Source organism: Loxodonta africana, chromosome 2 (assembly GCF_030014295.1).
Source record: "Loxodonta africana isolate mLoxAfr1 chromosome 2, mLoxAfr1.hap2, whole genome shotgun sequence".
In the NCBI taxonomy this organism is placed as follows: Eukaryota; Metazoa; Chordata; class Mammalia; order Proboscidea; family Elephantidae; genus Loxodonta; species Loxodonta africana.
In genome coordinates, this window is record NC_087343.1 from 220,272,127 (window position 1) to 220,292,637 (window position 20,511).

The window sequence follows — 20,511 nt, forward strand, 5'->3', positions numbered from 1 at the left end:
ATTTCTCCATCTCTTCTGGATGTTTCACTGCTTCCTTCTGTAGCCTCTGGTTCCTACCCCCTTGCTGGTATGAACTTACAGACTATTCTCTGAATGTACCACAGTTTGAACTGTCAACTCTCTTGTCCAGGTTGCCCATACTCAGCAGCTGTCCAGCATGTGCTGTGACATAGTATACTTTCTCTTCTGTTTCTTTTAAGTTGTTCATCATTTGTCTCATGTGTACATTTTTCTGCACGCAGAAGTCATATGTAATCTAAAGACAAGAATCAGGACATGTGCTTTTTCTCACTTTCCAAACACCCTGGCCTGTCTTCAGCACATAATAGGATCTTCTTTGGCACAGGCTTATTCACAGTTCCCAGCTGTTATAGATTGAATTGTAATCCCACAAATGATTTGTTGAAGATCTAATCCCTGATACCTGTGAATATGACCCTTTTTAGAAACAGAGTCTTTGAAGATGTTATCAGTTAGGTCAATATGAGGTCACACTGGAGTCTAAAAAACCGTGGGTCCTAATCTTATGTAACTGGTGTTCTTATAAAAGAGAAGAGACTCAGAGACAGAGAGACTATGGCCATGTGAAGATGGCTGTACAAGCCAAGGATTGCCAATGATTCCCAGCCTTCACCAGAAGCTGGAGGAGAACCATGGGGTAGATTCTCCCTTAGAGGCTCAGAAGGAATCAGCATGGTTGATACCCTGATCTCAGACTCCTAGTCTCCAGAACTGTGAGAGAATAAATGCCTGTTCCTATGAGCCACCCAGTTTGTTTTGCTTAGTTTTGGCAGCCCTAGGAAACCAATATACCCATCACCTTGTTTTATTATTACTTAATTTAAATGTTAACGAAAACCTTCTGCTTCAACTGAGAGTTGAGTGGGGCCTCCTAAGTGGGCCTCAAAAGCCAGCTCAGTGTTCTAAGAAACAAAGAGAGCAAATCAATGCACCAGATCCAGGAAAGATAGTGGGGCAACAGAGCAAAGCTTAGTTCCTGGCACACTTGCATACATCAATAAATATTTGCTGAAGGAATGTAGCCTGAGAGAATTAGCAGTGTCCATCACCTTGCAATAGAGTTTTTTGTGATATTTTTGAATCACAGAGAGAGCCATTTTGAAGTTCTCATTCTGCAATGGCTGTTCATATTGGATTCACCTATTTTCTGAGGCCACAGAGGAGAAATTGTAAGTTATGCTTCTTGTCATGTCCAGTCCAGGACATGAGCAGCCCAAAGGCCCAAGATATGTTTAACACCTGGCATTTTAGCAAAGATTCATATTGCCTGTTATACTCCAGTGTTTACATTTGAATCACCGACGAGAGAACGATATCAGTGTTTCCAGAAGAGGCACCCAGGAAGTTGTGCCATGTTGTCTTGTTACTTTGCTTCTTCCTCCTTCACTGCTGGGTATCCTGGCATGAATGGCCCAGAGTGCAATGAGAAGGAATTGTTAAAACTATTAGTTCTAAGGCAGAAATGATGAATATAGCTTGTGAAATGTAAAGATGTAAAATCCGATACTTAGTTTTCCCATTTATCTTTGTGACTAGTGTCTTAGTTTCTTAGTTCTGCTGTAACAGAAGTACCACGAAGGGGTGCGACCTGTAGGGGAAGGCTTTGTCTCTCTGTGGACTTGGGGAAGGTCCTTGTCTCTTTTCAGCTTCTGTTCCTCAGTTCCTTTGTGATCTCCATGTAGCATCTGTCGTACCTCATCTGTACATCCTTCTTCTGTGCCCAATCTCTCTTTTTATATCTCAAAAGTGATTGGCTTAAGTTACATCCTACACTGATAAGGCTTCGTTAACACAACAAAGAAAACCCTATTTCCAAATGGGGTTATATCCATAGTTATACCAAAAACCAAACCCAAACCCGTTCCTATGGATTCGATTCTAACTCATAGAGATTTTGTAGGACAGAGTAGGGCTGCCCAAAGGGTTTCTAAGGAGCAGCCGGTGGATTTGAACGGCCAACCTTTTGGTTAGCAGCCAAATACTTAACCACTATTCCACCAGCGCCCCAGATTCGCAGGTGTAGGGGTCAGGGTTTACAACACATGGTTTTGGTGAATACCATTCCATCCATAACAGCTAGCTGTAGAGAATGATCTTAGAGAAAATGTAAAGTGCTTATCGTTAAGAATGGAAGCAGCCTGTCAAGATGCAACTGGTGAATGTAGTAGGTTCTACAAGTCTTCCTCCCCACAGCCCCAAAAGTAGAATTGTTAGGCAGGTTACAATGCTGTGAGGTCTTTAATTCACAGGTTGACTGTTGAAGCTTTCAATCTGGGAGAGAGAACATAAAAAATGCTGTGCTTGACAAAAGGAAAACCTCATGTTGTAAAGTTATCAATGATTTAGATGAGGGTTTCTTTAGGCCTTATGTACTGATTTTATTGAGACTTTGCAGTGCGGGAAAGGCTGAGTGACTGCTTCTGGATATTGTTGAAGTTATGCTGCACAAAGGCTATAAGTTGGAGAAAGGAGTGTTTAAAGAGAAAACAGAACAAATTCGCTCCTATCAAATGGGGGAGATAATGACTTCAGATATGAAAACTCTTATATTAGTCACTTTGGTGCAAAATCAGGAAAACATTTATGTTGGATCCTGATAAGTGGCAGTTTATTACTGAGTCCCAAATCCAAAGTGAATTTCATAATGTGAATTTATTATCCAAACAAACAACCCCAAAACACTGTACCCAAGGGAAGCTTCTTCTTCTTTTTTTTTTTAATTTTATTGTGCTTTAGGTGAAAGTTTACAGCACATATTAGTTGTTCATTCAAAAATTTATACACAAATTATTTTGTGACATTAGTTGCAATCCCTGCAATGTGTCAGCATGCGGCCCCCTTCCACACCAGATTCCCTGTGTCCATTCGTCCAGTTTTCTTGTTCCTTCCTGTCTTCTTGTCTTGCCTTTGGGCTGGAGCTGCCCATTTGGTCTTCTATACTTGATTGAACCAAGAAGTACGTTCCTCAACTGTGTTATTGTTTGCTTCATAGGCCTGCCTAATCTTTGGCTGAAGGGTGGACTTCAAGAGTGGCTTCAGTTCTGAGTAAGCAGGGTAGCTGGGGGCCATAGTCTTGGGGGTTCCTCCAGTCTCTGTCAGACCAGTAAGTATGGTCTTTTTTTGAGTGACTTTGAATTTTGTTCTAAACTTTTCTCCCACTTTGTCCGGGCCCTCTATCGTGATCTCTGTCAGAACGGTTGGTGGTGGTAGCTGGGCACCATCTAGTTCTTCTGGGCTTAGGCTGGGAGGGGCTGTGGTTCATGTGCTCTTTTAGTCATTTGGCCTAATCTATTCCTTTTATCTTTGGTTTTCTTCATTCTCCTTTGCTCCAGACCAATAGATGTATCTTAGATGGCTGCTCCCAGGCTTTTAAGACCCCAGCCACTACTCACCAAAGTAGAATATAGAATATTTTATTTTTGAATTATGTTATGCCGATTGACATAGGTATCTCCAGAGACCATGGTCCCCAGTCCTCAGCCCCAGCAGCTCGGTCCCTCAAGGTATTTGGATATGTCTAGGAAGCTTTTAGGGGCCCTGGTGGTGCAGTGATTAACTGTTTGGCTTCTAACCAAAAGGTCGGCCACTTGGATCCACCAGTTGCTCCTTGGAAGTCCTATGGGGCAGTTCTGCTCTGCCCTATAGGGTTACGATGAGTCAGAATTGACTCCATAGTAATGGGTGTGTGGTGGTGTAGGAAGCTTCTATGACTTTGCCTTGGTCAAGTTGTGCTGACTTCCCCAACATCTTGTGTTGTCTTTCCTTTCACCAAAGTTGACACTTGTCAACTATTTAGTGATTTCCCCTCTCCTCCTTAATCATCATTTCTTTGTTGTTTGTTTTTTTTGTGTGTGTGTGTGTGTAAATATTTTCTTGGGCTTTTATAATAGTGCTCTTATACAACATCTAACCTTTTGTGATTGACTTACTGAGCATAATGCCTTCCACATCCATCCATGTTGTGAGCTGTTTCTCGGATTCATCATTGTTCTTTATCATCGAGTAGTATTTCATTGTGTGTACATACCATTATTTGTTTATCCATTCATCTCTTGATGGGCACACAGGTTATTTCCATCTTTTTCCTATTGTGAATAATGCTGTAATGAGCATGGATGTGTATATGTCTATTCATGTGGCCGCTCTTATTTCTCTAGGATATATTCCTAGGAGTAGGATTGCTGGATCATATGGTATTTCTATTTCTGGAGGCACCGTATCATTTTCTGTAGTGGTTATAACATATCATATCACTCCCACCAGCAGTGCATAAGAGTTACAATCTCCCTGCAACCTCTCCAACATTTATTATTTTCTTTTCTTTTCTTTTTTATTGTGCTTTAGGTGAAAGTTTACAGCTCAAGTTAATTTCTTATTAAAAAGTGGAATGTTTCATGAATTTGGGTGTCATCCTTGTGCAGGGGCCATGCTAATCTTCTCTGTATTGTTCCAATTCTAGTACATGTGCTGACAAAGTGAGTATTATTTTCTGTTGTTTTGATTAGTGCCAGTATTGTTGAGGTGAGATGGTATCTCATTGTAGTTTGGATTTGCATTTCTCTAATGACTAACAGGGAAACACTGATGGTATAGTGGTTAAGAGTTTGGCTGCTAACGGGTTGTGAACATTTCCTCTCGTGTCTGTTAGCCACCCCAATGTCTTCTTTAGGGAAGTGTCCATATCTTTTGCCCATTTTTTAATTGGATTATTAGCTTTATGTCGTTGAGGTGTTGAAGCATTTTGTAGATTTTAGAGATTAGACCCTTGTCAGATATGTCATAGTCAATTTTTTTTTTTTTTCCTAGTCTGTGGGTTATCTTTTTACTCTTCTGGTGAAGTCTTTGATGAGAATAAGTGTTGAATTTTTTTTTTAATTAATTTTTATTAAGCTTCAAGTGAACATTTACCATTCCAATCAGTCTGTCACATGTAGGTTTACATACATCTTACTCCCTTCTCCCACTTGCTCTCCCCCTATTGAGTCAGCCCTTTCAGTCTCTCGTTTCGTGCCAATGTTGCCATCTTCCCTCTCTCTCTATCTTCCCATCCCCCCTCCAGTCAAGAGTTGCCAACACACTCTCCAGTGTCCACCTGATTTAATTAGCTCACTCTTCATCAGCATCTCTCTCCCCCCCGCTGACCAGTCCCTTTCATGTCTGATGAGTTGTCTTCGGGGATGGTTCCTGTCCTGTGCCAACAGAAGGTCTGGGGAGCATTGCCTCCGGGATTCCTCTAGTCGCAGTCATACCATTAGGTATGGTCTTTTTATGAGAATTTGGGGTCTGTATCCCATTGGTCTCCTGCTCCCTCTGGAGTTGTCTGTTGTGCTCCCTGACAGGGCAGACATCGATTGTGGCCGGGCACCAACTAGTTCTTCTGGTCTCAGGATAATGTAGGTCTCTGGTTCATGTGGCCCTTTCTGTCTCTTGGGTTCTTGGTTGTCGTGTGACCTTGGTGTTCTTCCTTTGCCTTTGCTCCAGGTGGGTTGAGACCAATTGATGTATCTTAGATGGCCGCTTGTTGGCATTTAGGACCCCAGGCGCCACAATTCAAAGTGGGATGCAGAATGTTTTCATAATAGAATTATTTTGCCCATTGACTTAGAAGTCCCCTCAAACCAAGTTCCCCAGACCCCAGCCCCTGCTCCGCTGACCTTTGAAGCTTTCATTTTATCCTGGAAACCTCTTTGCTTTTAGTCCAGTCCAATTAGGCTGACCTTCCTTGTATTGAGTGTTGTCTTTCCCTTCACCCAAAGCAGTTCTTATCTACTGATTGATCAATAAAAAGCCCTCTCCCTCCCTCCCCCCTTTGTAACCACAAAAATATGTGTTCTTCTCCGTTTTTTCTATTTCTCAAGATCTTATAATAGTGGTCTTTTACAATATTTGTCCCTTTGCCTCTGACTCATTTTGCTCAGCATAATGCCTTCCAGATTCCTCCATGTTATGAAATGTTTCAGAGATTCGTCACTGTTCTTTATTGATGCGTAGTATTCCATTGTGTGAATATACCACAATTTTTTACCCATTCATCCGTTGACGGACATCTTGGTTGCTTCCAGCTTTTTGCTATTGTAAACAGAGCTGCAATAAACATGGGTGTGCATATATCTGTTTGTGTGAAGGTTCTTGTATCTCTAGGGTATATTCCGAGGAGTGGGATTTCTGGGTTGTATGGTAGTTCTATTTCTAACTGTTTAAGATAACGCCAGATGGATTTCCAAAGTGGTTATACCATTTTACAATCCCACCAGCAGTGTATGAGAGTTCCAATCTCTCCGCAGCCTCTCCAACATTTATTATTTTGTGTTTTTTGGATTAATGCCAGTCTAGTTGGTGTGAGATGGAATCTCATCGTAGTTTTAATTTGAATTTCTCTAATGGCTAATGATCGGGAGCATTTTCTCATGTATCTGTTGGCTGCCTGAATATCTTCTTTAGTGAAATGTGTTTTCATATCCTTTGCCCACTTCTTGATTGGGTTGTTTGTCTTTTTGTGGTTGAGTTTTGACAGAATCATGTAGATTTTAGAGATCAGGCGCTGGTCGGAGATGTCATAGCTGAAAATTCTTTCCCAGTCTGTAGGTGTTCTTTTTACTCTTTTGGTGAAGTCTTTAGATGAGCATGGGTGTTTGACTTTTAGGAGCTCCCAGTTATCTGGTTTCTCTTCATCATTTTTGGTAATGTTTTGTATTCTGTTTATGCCCTGTATTAGGGCTCCTAGGGTTGTCCCTATTTTTTCTTCCATGATCTTTATCATTTTAGTCTTTATGTTTAGGTCTTTGATCCACTTGGAGTTAGTTTTTGTGCGTGGTGTGAGGTATGGGTCCTGTTTCATTCTTTTGCAAATGGATATCCAGTTATGCCAGCACCATTTGTTAAAAAGACTATCATTTCCCCAATTGACTGACTCTGGTCCTTTGTCAAATATCAGCTGCTCATACGTGGATGGATTTATATCTGGGTTCTCAATTCTGTTCCATTGGTCTATGTGCCTGTTGTTGTACCAGTACCAGGCTGTTTTGACTACTGTAGCTGTATAATAGGTTCTGAAATCAGGTAGAGTGAGGCCTCCCACTTTCTTCTTCTTTTTCAGGAATGCTTTGCTTATCCGGGGGTTCTTTCCCTTCCATATGAAATTAGTGATTTGTTTCTCTATCCCCTTAAAATATGACATTGGAATTTGGATCGGAAGTGTGTTATATGTATAGATGGCTTTTGGTAGAATAGACATTTTTACTATGTTAAGTCTTCCTATCCATGAGCAGGGTATGTTTTTCCACTTAAGTATGTCCTTTTGAATTTCTTGTAGCAGAGTTTTATAGTTTTCTTTGTATAGGTCTTTTACATCCTTGGTAAGATTTATTCCTAAGTATTTTATCTTCTTGGGGGCTACTGTGAATGGTATTGATTTGGTTATTTCCTCTTCGGTGTTCTTTTTGTTGATGTAGAGGAATCCAAGTGATTTTTGTATGTTTATTTTATAATCTGAGACTCTTCCAAACTCTTCTATTAGTTTCAGTAGTTTTCTGGAGGATTCCTTAGCGTTTTCCATGTAGACGATCATGTAATCTGCAAACAGTGATAGCTTTACTTCCTCCTTGCCAATCTGGATACCCTTTATTTCTTTGTCTAGCCTAATTGCCCTGGCTAGGACTTCAAGTACGATGTTGAATAAGAGCGGTGATAAAGGGCATCCTTGTCTGCTTCCCGTTCTCAAGGGAAATGCTTTCAGGTTCTCTCCATTTAGAGTGATATTGGCTGTTGGCTTTGCATAGATGCCCTTTATTATGTTGAGGAATTTTCCTTCAATTCCTATCTTGGTAAGAGTTTTTATCATAAATGGGTGTTGAACTTTGTCAAATGCCTTTTCTGCATCTATTGATAAGATCATGTGGTTTTTGTCTTTTGTTTTATTTATGTGATGGATTACATTAATGGTTTTTCTGATATTAAACCAGCCTTGCATACCTGGTATAAATCCTACTTGATCAGGGTGAATTATTTTTTTGATGTGTTGTTGGATTCTATTGGCTAGAATTTTGTTGAGGATTTTTGCATCTATGTTCATGAGGGATATAGGTTTAAAATTTTCTTTTTTTGTAATGTCTTTACCTGGTTTTGGTATCAGGGAGATGGTAGCTTCATAGAATGAGTTGGGTAGTATTCCGTCTTTTTCTATGCTTTGAAATACCTTCAGTAGTAATGGTGTTAAGTCTTCTCTGAAGGTTTGGTAGAACTCTGCAGTGAAGCCGTCTGGGCCAGGACTTTTTTTTGTTGGAAGTTTTTTGATTACCGTTTCAATCTCTTTTTTTGTTATGGGTCTATTTAGTTGTTCTACTCCTGAATGTGTTAGTTTGGGTAGGTAGTATTTTTCCAAGAATTTATCCATTTCTTCTAGGTTTTCAAATTTGTTAGAGTACAATTTTACGTAGTAATCTGAAATGATTCTTTTAATTTCATTTGGCTCTGTTGTGATGAGGTCCTTCTCGTTTCTTAGTCAGGTTATTTGTTTCCTTTCCTGTTTTTCTTTAGTCAGTCTAGCCAATGGTTTATCAATTTTGTTAATTTTTTCAAAGAACCAGCTTTTTGCTTTGTTAATTCTTTCAATTGGTTTTCTGTTCTCTAATTCATTTAGTTCCGCTCTAATTTTTATTATTTGTTTTCTTCTGGTGCCTGATGGATTCTTTTGTTGCTCACTTTCTATTTGTTCAAGTTGTAGGGACAGTTCTCTGCTTTTGGCTCTTTCTTCTTTTTGTATGTGTGCATTTATCGATATAAATTGGCCTCTGAGCACTGCTTTTGCTGTGTCCCAGAGGTTTTGATAGGAAGTATTTTCATTCTCATTGCTCCCTAAGAATTTTCTTATTCCCCCCTTGATGTCTTCTATAACCCAGTCTTTTTTCAGGAGGGTATTGTTCATTTTCCAAGTATTTGATTTCTTTTCCCTAGTTTTTCTGTTATTGATTTCTAGCTTCATTGCCTTGTGGTCTGAGAAGATGCTTTGTAATATTTCGATGTTTTGGATTCTGCAAAGATTTGTTTTATGACCTAACATGTGGTCTATTCTAGAGAATGTTCCATGTGCACTAGAAAAGAAAGTATATTTTGCAGCAGTTGGGTGGAGAGTTCTGTACAAGTCAATGAGGTCAAGTTGGTTGATTGTTGTAAGTAGGTCTTCCGTGTCTCTATTGAGCTTCTTACTGGATGTCCTGTCCTTCTCCGAAAGTGGTGTGTTGAAGTCTCCTACTATATATGTGGAGGTGTCTATCTCACTTTTCAATTCTGTTAAAATTTGATTTATGTATCTTGCAGCCCTGTCATTGCGTGCATAAATATTTAATATGGTTATGTCTTCCTGATCAATTGTCCCTTTTATCATTATATAGTGTCCTTCTTTATCCTTTGTGGCAGATTTAAGTCTAAAGTCTATTTTGTCAGAAATTAATATTGCTACTCCTCTTCTTTTTTGCTTATTGTTTACTCGATATATTTTTTTCCATCCTTTGAGTTTTAGTTTGTTTGTGTCTCTAAGTCTAAGGTGTGTCTCTTGTAGGCAGCATATAGATGGCTCATGTTTCTTTATCCAGTCTGTGACTCTCTGTCTCTTTATTGGTGCATTTAGTCCATTTACATTCAGCGTAATTATAGATAAATAAGTTTTTAGTGCTGTCATTTTGATGCCTTTTCATGTGTGTTGTTGTCCATTTCATTTTTCCACATGCTTTTTTGTGCTGAGACGTTTTTCTTAGTAGCTTGTGAGATCCTCATTTTCATAATGGTTAACTTTATGTTTGTTGAGTCGTTACGTTTTTCTTGGCTTTTTTCTTGAGTTATGGAATTGATATTCCTTTTTGTGGTTACCTTATTATTTACCCCTATTTTTCTAAGTAAAAAACTAACGTATCATTCTATATCGCCTTGTATCACTCTCCATCTGGCAGTTCAATGCCTCCTATATTTAGTCCCTCTTTTTGATTATTGTGATCATTTATCTATTGATTTTCATGATTTCCTGTTATGTGTATTATTTTGTTTATTTATTTATTTTTTAGAATTAATCTTAATTTGTTTGTTTTTGTGCTTTCCCTATTTGAGTTGCGTTGATATCAGGACGTTCTGTTTTGTGACCTTGTATTGTGCTGGTACCTGATATTATTGGTCATCAGGCCAAACAATCTCCTTTAGCATTTCTTGCAGTCTTGGTTTAGTTTTTGCAAATTCTCTAAACTTGTGTTTATCTGTAAATATCTTAATTTCGCCTTCATATTTCAGAGAGAGTTTTGCTGGATATATGATCCTTGGTTGGCAGTTTTTCTCCTTCAGTGCTCTGTATATGTCGTTCCATTCCCTTCTTGCCTGCATGGTTTCTGCTGAGTAGTCTGAACTTATTCTTATTGATTCTCCCTTGAAGGAAACCTTTCTTTTCTCCCTGGCTGCTTTTAAAATTTTCTGTTTGTCTTTGGTTTTGGCAAGTTTGATGATAATATGTCTTGGTGTTTTTCTTTTTGGATCAATCTTAAATGGGGTTCGATGAGCATCTTGGATAGATATCCTTTCGTCTTTCATGATGTCAGGGAAGTTTTGTGTCAGGAGTTCTTCAACTATTTTCTCTGTGTTTTCTGTCCCCCCTCCCTGTTCTGGGACTCCAATCACTCGCAAGTTATCCTTTCTTGATAGAGTCCCACGTGATTCTTAGGGTTTCTTCATTTTTTTAAATTCTTTTATCTGGTTTTTTTTTCAGCTATGTTGGTGTTGATTCCCTGGTCCTCCAGAAGTCCCAGTCTACATTCTAATTGCTCGAGTCTGCTCCTCTGACTTCCTATTGCGTTGTCTAATTCTGTAATTTTATTGTTAATCTTTTGGATTTCTACATGCTGTCTCTCTATGGATTCTTGCAACTTATTAATTTTTCCAGTATGTTCTTGAATAATCTTTTTGAGTTCTTCAACAGTTTTATCAGTGTGTTCCTTGGCTTTTTCTGCAGTTATCCTAATTTCATTTGTGATATCTTTAAGCATTCTGTAAATTCGTTTTTTATATTCTGTATCTGATAATTCCAGGATTGTATCTTCATTTGGGAAAGATTTTGATTCTTTTGTTTGGGGGGTTGGAGAAGCTGTCATGGTCTGTTTCTTTATGTGGTTTGATATGGACTGCTGTCTCCGAGCCATCACTGGGAAACTAGATTTTCCAGGTAATCAGCTATAAAAAAAATGCAGTCAGATCCCTATCTGAATTCTCCCTCTGGCTCAGGGTATTCGGATGTTAATGGAGCCGCCTGGGGAGGGTGGGGGAGGGATCAGAGAGCTAGGAGTGTAGCACCACAGAATATAGAGCTGATCCCCGCGTTCACGCTCCGCCCCCGTCTGCCAAAATCCCGGCGGGACGGCTCCCCGGCTGGGACGCTACTCTCCCCGCTCCGAGACTTGTCACTTCCTCCCGGGGACTTCTCCCTCCGGTGCGCCGCACCGCTAGCGCGAACTGGGTGGGCATCTCCCGCACGAACGGGTGGGCTGGCCCCCGGGGTCTATTCAGGGGAATATAATTGGACGCTGCACTCACGCCCCGCCCGCGCGAGCCCAAATCCCAGCGGGACGGCTCCCCAGCTGGGACGCTGCTTTCCCCAATCCCAGACCAGTCACTTCCTTCCGGGGACTTCTCCCTCCACTGCACCGCACCGCTCGCGCGAACTGGGTCGGTGTCACCTGCACGACCAGGTGGGCCTGCCCCCTGGGTCAATTCAGGGGAATATAACTGATCCCCGCACTCACACCCCGCCCGGTCTCGCCAATATCCCAGCGGGACGTCTCCCCGGCTGGGACGCTGCTTTCCCTGCTCCGAGACCAGTCACTTCCTCCCGGGGACTTCTCCCTCCGGTGCGGAGCACCGCTAGCGCGAACTGGGTGGGCGTCTCCTGCACGAACAGGTGGGCCCGCCCCCGGGGTCTATTCAGGGGAATATAATTGGACCCCGCGCTCACGCCCCACCCACGAGTGCCCAAATCCCAGCGGGATGGCTCCCCGGCTGGGATGCTGCTCTCCCCGCTCCGAGACCAGTCACTTCCTCCCGGGGACTTCTCCCTCCGGTGCACCGCGCCGCACACGCGAACTGGGTGGGTGTCCCCCGCACGAACGTGTGGGCCCCACCCCGGGGTCGCTTTAGGGAAATATAGCTAATCCCCACGCTTGCGCCACGCCTGCTTCCCGCCAAACTCCCGGCGGGACGGCTCCCCGGCTGGGACACTGCTCTCCCCGCTCCAAGATCAGTCACTGCCTCCTGGGTGCTTCTCCCTCCGGCTGTGCCGCCACGCCGCCCACGCCAACCAGCTAGACTCCCTCCCGGGATGGGTTCGGAGGGGTAGGGCTGGGCCCCTTGTCTGTGCCCTCTGCCCCCCTGGGCTCTGCTCCAGATCGGGCTCCGAAGGTCATCTGCCTGGTACACTGGCTCCTAGTTCCGAAAACGGTCGCTGTCTGCCCGCATTTGTTCGTTTTCCGTCTCTAAGTCTGTGCTTGTTGTTCAGAGTTCGTAGATTGTTATGTATGTGATCAATTCACTTGTTTTTCTGAGTCTTTGTTGCAAGAGGGATCCGCGGTAGCGTCCACCTAGTCCTCCATCTTGGCCCCACAAGTGTTGAATTTTTAGGCACTCCCAGTTATCAAGTTTATCTTCAGGTGTTAATACATTATTAGTTAGGGTTTATATTGTATTTATGCCATGTGTTAGGGCCCATGGCATTGTCCCTATTTTTTTCTTCTATGATCATTATCACTTTAGGTTTTATAGTTAGGTCTTTGATCCATTGTGAGTTAGTTTTTGTGTATGGTGTGAAGTATGGACCCTGTTTCATTTTTTTTTTAACAGATGGACATCCAGTTATGACAACGCCATTTGTTAAAAAGACTGCCTTTTCCTCCTTTGATGGAGTTTGGCTCTTTGTCAAATATCAGGTGCCTGTAGGTGGATGGATTTAAACCTGGATTCTCAGTTATGTTCCATTGGTCCATACGTCTGTTGTTGTACAAGTACCAGGCTGTTTTGACTACTGTAGCTGTATAGTAGGTTCTGAGATAGGTAGTGTGAGGCCTCCCACTTTGTTCCTCTTCTATAATGCTTTACTCATCTGGGGCTTCTTCCTTTTCCATATAAAGTTAGTGATTAGTTTCTCCATGTCATTAAAAAATGCTGTTGGAGTTTGGATGGGGATTGCATTTACATCTATAGATTGCTTTGGGTAGCATCGACATTTTCAAAAAGTTGAGTCTATGAGTTGGAATCGACTCGACGGCACTGGGTTCTGGGTGAGTCTTCCTACCAATGAGCATGGTATGTTTTTTCATTTATGTAGGTCTCTTTGGGCTTCTTGCAGTAGTGTTTTGTAGTTTTCTTTGTATGTTGTTGTGTTGTTGTTAGGTGCCCTCAAGTCGGTTCCGACTCATAGCAACCCTATGCACAACAGAATGAAACACTGCCCGGTCCTGCGCCATCCTTACATTGTAATGCTTGAGCTCATTGTTGCAACCACTGTGTCAATCCACCTTGTTGAGGGTCTTCCTCTTTTCCACTGACCCTGTACTCTGCCAAGCATGCTGTCCTTCTCTAGGGACTGATCCCCCCTGACAACATGTCCAAAGTATGCAAGATGCAGTCTCGCCATCCTTGCTTCTAAGGAGCATTCTGGCTGCACTTCTTCCAAGACAGATTTGTTCGTTCTCTTGGCAGTCCATGGTATATTCAATATTCTTCGCCAACACCACAATTCAAAGGCGTCAACTCTTCTTCGGTCTCCCTTATTCACTGTGCAGCTTTCACATGCATATTATGTGATTGAAAATACCATGGCTTGGGTCAGGCGCACCTTAGTCTTCAGGGTGACATCTTTGCTTTTCAAAACTTTGAAGAGGTCCTTTGCAGCAGATTTGCCCAAAGCAATGCGTCTTTTGATTTCTTGACTGCAGCTTCCATGGCTGTTGATTGTGGATCCAAGTACAGTGAAATCTTTGACAACTTTAATCTTTTCTCCATTTATCATGAGGTTGCACGTTGGTCCAGTTGTGAGGATTTTTGTTTTCTTTATGTTGAGGTGTAATCCATACCGAAGGCTGTGGTCTTTGATCTTCAATAGTAAGTGCTTCAAGCCCTCTTCACTTTCAGCAAGCAAGGTTGTGTCAGCTGCATATCGCAGATCGTTAATGAGTCTTCCTCCAATCCTGATGCCCCCTTCTTCTTCATGTAGCCCAGCTTCTCGGATTATTTTTTCAGCATACAGATTAAATAGGTGTGGTGAAAGAATACAACCTTGACGCACACCTTTCCTGACTTTAAACCAATCAGTATCCCCTTGTTCCATCTGAACAACTGCCTGTTGATCTATGTAAAGGTTCCTCATGAGCACAATTAAGTGTTCTGGAATTCCCATTCTTCGCAGTGTTATCCAGAGTCTGTTATGATCCACACAGTCGAATGCCTTTGCATAGTCAATAAAACACAGGTAAACATCCTTCTGGTATTCTCTGCTTTCAGCCAGGATCCATCTGACATCAGCAAGGATATCCCTGGTTCCACGTCCTCTTCTGAATCCACCCTGAATTTTGGGAAGTTCCCTGTCGATATACTGCTGCAGCCATTTTTGAATGATCTTCAGCAAAATTTTGCTTGTGTGTGATATTGTTCTATAATTTACACATTCGGTTGGATCACCTTTCTTGGGAGTAGGCATAAATATGGATCTCCTCCTGTCAGTTGGCCAGGAAGCTGTCTTCCATATTTCTTGGCATAGACAAGTGAGCACCTCCAGCGTTGCACCTGTTTGTTGAAACATCTCAATTGATATTTTATCAATTCCTGGAGCCTTGTTTTTTGCCAATGCCTTCAGAGCAGCTTGGACTTCTTCCTTCAGTACCATTGGTTCCTGATCATATGCCACCTCTTAAAAAGGTTGAATATCGACTAATTCTTTTTGGTATAATGACTCTGTGTATTCCTTCTATCTTCTTTTGATGCTTCCTGCATCGTTTAATATTTTATCCATAGAATCCTTCACTATTGCAACTCGAGGCTTGAATTTTTTCTTCAGTTCTTTCAGCTTGAGAAACACCAAGCGTGTTCTTCCCTTTTGGTTTTCCATCTCCAGCTCTTTGCACATGTCATTATAATACTGTCAGTTTGTCGTACCGTGGGGGCTTGTGTGTTGCTGTAGTGCTGGAAGCTGTGCCACCAGTATTCAGATACCAGCAGGGTCACCCATGGAGGACAGGTTTCAGCTGAGCTTCCAGACTAAGACAGACTAGGAAGAAGGACCCAGCAGGCTACTTCTGAAAAGCATTTAGTGAAAACCTTATGAATAGCAGCGGAACATTGTCTGATATAGTGCTGGAAGATGAGCCCCCCAGGTTGGAAGACACTCAAAAGATGACTGGGGAAGAGCTACCTCCTCAAAGCAGAGTCAACCTTAATGATGTGGATGGAGTAAAGCTTTCGGGACCTTCATTTGCTGATGTGGCACGACTCAAAATGAGAACAGACAGCTGCAAACATCCATTAATAATCGGAACCTGGAATGTATGAAGCATGAATCTAGGAAAATTGGAAATCGTCAAAAATGAAATGGAATGCATAAACATCGATATCCTAGGCATTAGCAAACTGAAATGGACTGGTAGTGCCCATTTTGAATTGGACAATCATATAGTCTACTATGCTGGGAATGACAACTCAAAGAAGAATGGTGTTGCATTCATTGTCAAAAAGAACGTTTCAAGATCTATCGTGAAGTACAACCCTGTCAGTGATAGGATAATAGGCATATGCCTACAAGGAAGACCAGTTAATACGACTATTATTCAAATTTACGCACCAACCACTAGGGCCAAAGATGAAGAAATAGAAGATTTTTCTCAGCTGCTGCAGTCTGAAGTTGATCGAACATGCAATCAAGATGCACTGATAATTACTGGCTATTGGAATGCAAAAGTTGGAAACAAAGAAGGATCAGCAGTTGGAAAATATGGCCTTGGTGATAGAAACAACGCTGGAGAGCGAATGATAGAATTTTGCAAGACCAATGACTTCTTCATTGCAAATACCTTCTTTCACCAACATAAATGGCGACTATACACATAAAAAAAAAAAAAAAAAATTTTTTTTTTTTTTTTTATACACATGGACCTCGCCAGATGGAACATACAGAAATCAAATTGACTACATCTGTGGAAAGAGACGATGGAAAAGCTCAACATCATCAAACAGAACAAGGGCGGGGCCAAATGTGGAACAGACCATCAATTGCTCATATGCAAGTTCAAGCTGAAACTGAAGAAAATCAAAGCAAGCCCACAAGATTCAAAATATGACCTTGAGTATATCCCACTTGAATTTAGAGACCATCTTGAGAATAGATTTGACGCATTGAACACTAGCGACCGAAGACCAGACGAGTTGTGGAATGACATTAAGGACATCATCCATGAAGAAAGCAAGAGGTCACTGAAAAGACAGGAAAGAAAGAAAAGACCAAGGTGGATGTCAGAGGAGACTCTGAAACTTGCTCTTGAGCATCAAGCAGCTAAAGCCAAAGGAAGAATTGATGAAGTAAAAGAACTGAATAGAGGATTTCAAAGGGCCTCTCGAGAAGACAAAGTAAAGTATTATTATTATATTTTCTTTGTATAGGTCTTTTATATCCCTGGTTAGATTTATTCCTAAGTATTTTATCTTTTAGGGAGTTTTTATAAATGGTATTGATTTCCTTAATGAAGTTCTCTTTCTTGGTGTAGAGGAATACAACTGAGTTTCATTAATCTTGTATCCCGCTACTTTGCTGAAACCTTCTATTAGTTTCAGTTGCTTTCTTGTGGATTATTTCATTTTGTATGTATAGGATCATATCATCTGCAAGTAGACATAGTTTTACCTCTTCCTTTTATCTGATTCACTTGATTTTTTTGGCCTTTGTTGTAAGAGGGATGACATGAAGTGTCTGACTACTCTGCCTTCTTGGATCACCACTCAAGACTAGCTTCTTGCAGATAAAAACTGACCACCTTCTCTGAGCTATTTCTAGAAACACGAATTTCTTTAAAACTGAGAAACTAGGGAGCCAAGATGGCGGAATAGACAGATGCTTCGGGTGAGCCCTCTTTACAATAAAGACCTGAAAAAACAAGTGAAACGAGTATATTTGTGACAAGCTGGGAACCCTGAGCTTCAAAGGCAAGCTTAGAAAATGAACTGAGGGGCAGAGGAAGGAAGAGACCATTCAGAAGTGGAGAGGAGTTACTGGACCTGAATCACGGGGATCCGTCAGGCTCCATTCCCGGAGCAGCTGTGGTGGCGGGCTGGTACTAGCATTCAGCTGCAGTTTCCTCAGGGAGAAGCACCTGGCCACGCAGCCTACTCACACATCCGGAACCTGGGAAGAAGGGCATTGTCAGCAAAAGCTAAGTACTTGTGTATATTTTACCGCACTCCTCCCCACCCCCAAGCTGACTTCAGCGGCTGAATTCCCTGGGCCTGAGATAGGCCCTGTTGAGCACCTAGAGCCATCCTCCTGGCCTTGGAGAAGGAAAAAATTTGCAACTGGGGGAGAAGATAATTTGCCAGCTCCACTAACTGGGGGAGCTCAGGACAGAAGCGGCTTCTGTCCAGGCATAAACAGTCCATGGACTTTGAGCAAGCTTCCCTTCTGCAAGGTCCTGTGTGGACCTATTTTGGAAGAATAGGCCCTTGTTGGTAGACTCCAACTGTTTCAGCTGTGTGGTGGAAAGGTGGGTGTTTAATGTTTGACATTGCTTTGCCTATTAAACAAGGTCCTCACCTACCCACATCAGGGACCTAAGCACAAGTAGCTCCACTCAGGTCACCCAGCCACCCACAACAGGGGTCCAAGGATAACTGGTACCTCCCAGTCCTTACAACCAAAAACTTTGGGAGCCCCTGGTCCATCTGCAGAACCCACCGACCTGCACAGTCTAGGGAACAAGGACATGCTTTCCTCAGAGACACTCTGGGGTCGGTTCTCAGCCCCCTGCCTTGTTCAGAGCATGACCCCCTGCTGCAATCAGATACTGGTACCTACACCAATCACCCCTGCCCCTCTAAGACTGTAGGACAGTGCCTGTACCACACACTTGATGATCAGCTACCTGGACACCTGAGCTGAATTCATACAAGAAAACTGAATGGACTCCTAGACTGATATACCTGATAACAGCTCTAGCCATCTGGGGACAGGATGTCAGAGCTCCAAAGGCAAAAATAATCAAGCTAGCTCACTCAAGCAACCCATTTGGGCATATCAAAACAAAACAAAGCAAGAAGCTACGACACAGTAAGCAAGCATAAACTAATACAATAACTTATAGATGGCTCGGAGACAATAGTCAATATCAAGTGACATAAGAAACAGGCCATGATCACCTCAATAAGCTCTCGAAACAAAGAATCCAGGGATCGTCCAGATGAAAGTGCATTCCTGGAACTACCAGATCCAGAATACAAAAGATTAATATACAGAACCCTTTAAGACATCAGGAAGGAAATGAGGCAATACACAGAACAAGCCAAGGAACACACAGATAAAGCAATTGAAAAATTAGAAAGATTATTCAGGAATATAATGAAAAATTTAATAAGCTGGAAAAGTCCATAGGCAGACAGCAATCAGAAATTCAGAAGATTAACAATAAAATTACAGAATTAGACAACTGAATAGAAAGTCAGAGGAGCAGAACTGAGCAAGTAGAAGGTGAATTTCTGAACTTGAAGATAAATCACTTGGCACACATATCTGAAGAAAAATCAGATGAAAGAATTAAAAAAAATGAGGAAACCTTAAGAATCATGTGGGACTCTATCAAGAGAAATAACCTACGAGTGATTGGAGTACCAGAACAGGGAGGGATAACAGAAAATACAGAGAAAATTGTTGAAGATTTGTTGGCAGAAAACTTCCCTGATATCTTGAAAGATGAGAAGATATCTATCCAAGATGGTCATTGAACTCCACATAAAGTAGATGTTAAAAGAAAGTCACTAAGACATATTATAATCAAACTTTCCAAAGCCAAAGATAAGAGAGATTTTTAAGAGCAGCTAGGGATAAACGAAAAGTCGCCTACAAAGGAGAGCCAATAAGAATAAGCTCAAACTACTTGGCAGAAACCATGCAGGCAAGAAGGCAATGGGATGACATATTTAAAAAATTGAAGGAAAAAAATTGTCAGCCAAGAATCACATATCCAGCAAAACTGTCTCTTTAATATGAAGGTGAAATGAAGACATTTCCAGATAAACACAAGTTTAGGGAATTTGTAAAAACCAAACCAAAACTAAAAGATATGCTAAAGGGAGTTCCTTGGTTAGAAAATCAATAATATCAGGTATCGACCCAAGACTAGAACACTGGGCAGAGCAATCAGAAGTCAACCTAGATAAGGAAATCCAAAATAATAAAGCAAGATTATTTAAAAAAAAAAAAATCAAAACAGGGTAATAGTGATGTTATTATATAAAAGAAGACAACATTAAAACAATAAAGAGGGACTAAGAAATGTAATCATAGATCTTCCATATGGAGAGGAAGATAAGATGTACAAAGAAATAAAAGGTTTAAATTTAGAAAAAAGGGGGTAATAAGGTAATCACAAAGGAGACAAACTAACCTACTTATCAAAATAAAATACAAGAAAAAAATAGAGACTCAGCAGAAACAAAATCAACAACAACAAATACGAGGAAAAGAATATATAAAGATAATCTACTCAGCACATAAAGTTAAGCAGGAACAAGAAACTGTCAACAACACACAAAAAAAGACATCAAAATTATAGCTCTAAATGCATACCTATCCATAATTATGCTGAGTGTAAATGGACTAAATGCACCAGTAAAGAGAGAGTGGCAGAATGGATTAAAAAACACTATCCATCTATATGCTTCCTACAAGAAACACACCTTAGACTTAGAGACACGAACAAACTAAAACTCAAAGGGTGGAAAAAAACATAGCAAGCAAACAACAATCAAAAAAGAGCAGGAGTAGCAATATTAATTTCTGACGAAATGTACGTCAAAGTTAAATCCATCATAAGGAAGGACACTATATAACGATTAAAGGGACAATGTACCAAGAAGATATAACCATATTAAATATTTGTGCACCTGATGACAGGACTGCAAGATACATAAACTCTATCAGCATTGAAAAGTGAGATAGACTGCTCCACAATAATAGTAGGAGACTTCAACACACCACTTTCTGTGAAGGACAGGACATCCTGAAAGAAGCTCAATAAAGACACGGAAGATCTAAATGCCACAATCAACCAACTTGACCTCACAGGCACATACAGAACACTCAACCCAACAGCAGCCAAGTATACTTTCTTTTCTGGTGCACATGGAACATTCTCCAGAATAGACCACATATGAGTTCATAAAGCAAGCCTTAGCAGAATCCAAAACATTGAAATATTGCAAAGCATCTTCTCT

The 20,511-nt window shown here is 41.2% G+C and overlaps 1 non-coding gene across 1 annotated transcript; it reads right to left on the bottom strand.

The window, feature by feature from the left end:
- Nucleotides 1-4,397: 4,397 nt before the first annotated feature.
- Nucleotides 4,398-4,504, bottom strand: LOC111753099 (U6 spliceosomal RNA). The gene has a single exon (XR_002787954.1). It is a non-coding gene; the product is annotated as a U6 spliceosomal RNA (small nuclear RNA).
- Nucleotides 4,505-20,511: the final 16,007 nt, after the last annotated feature.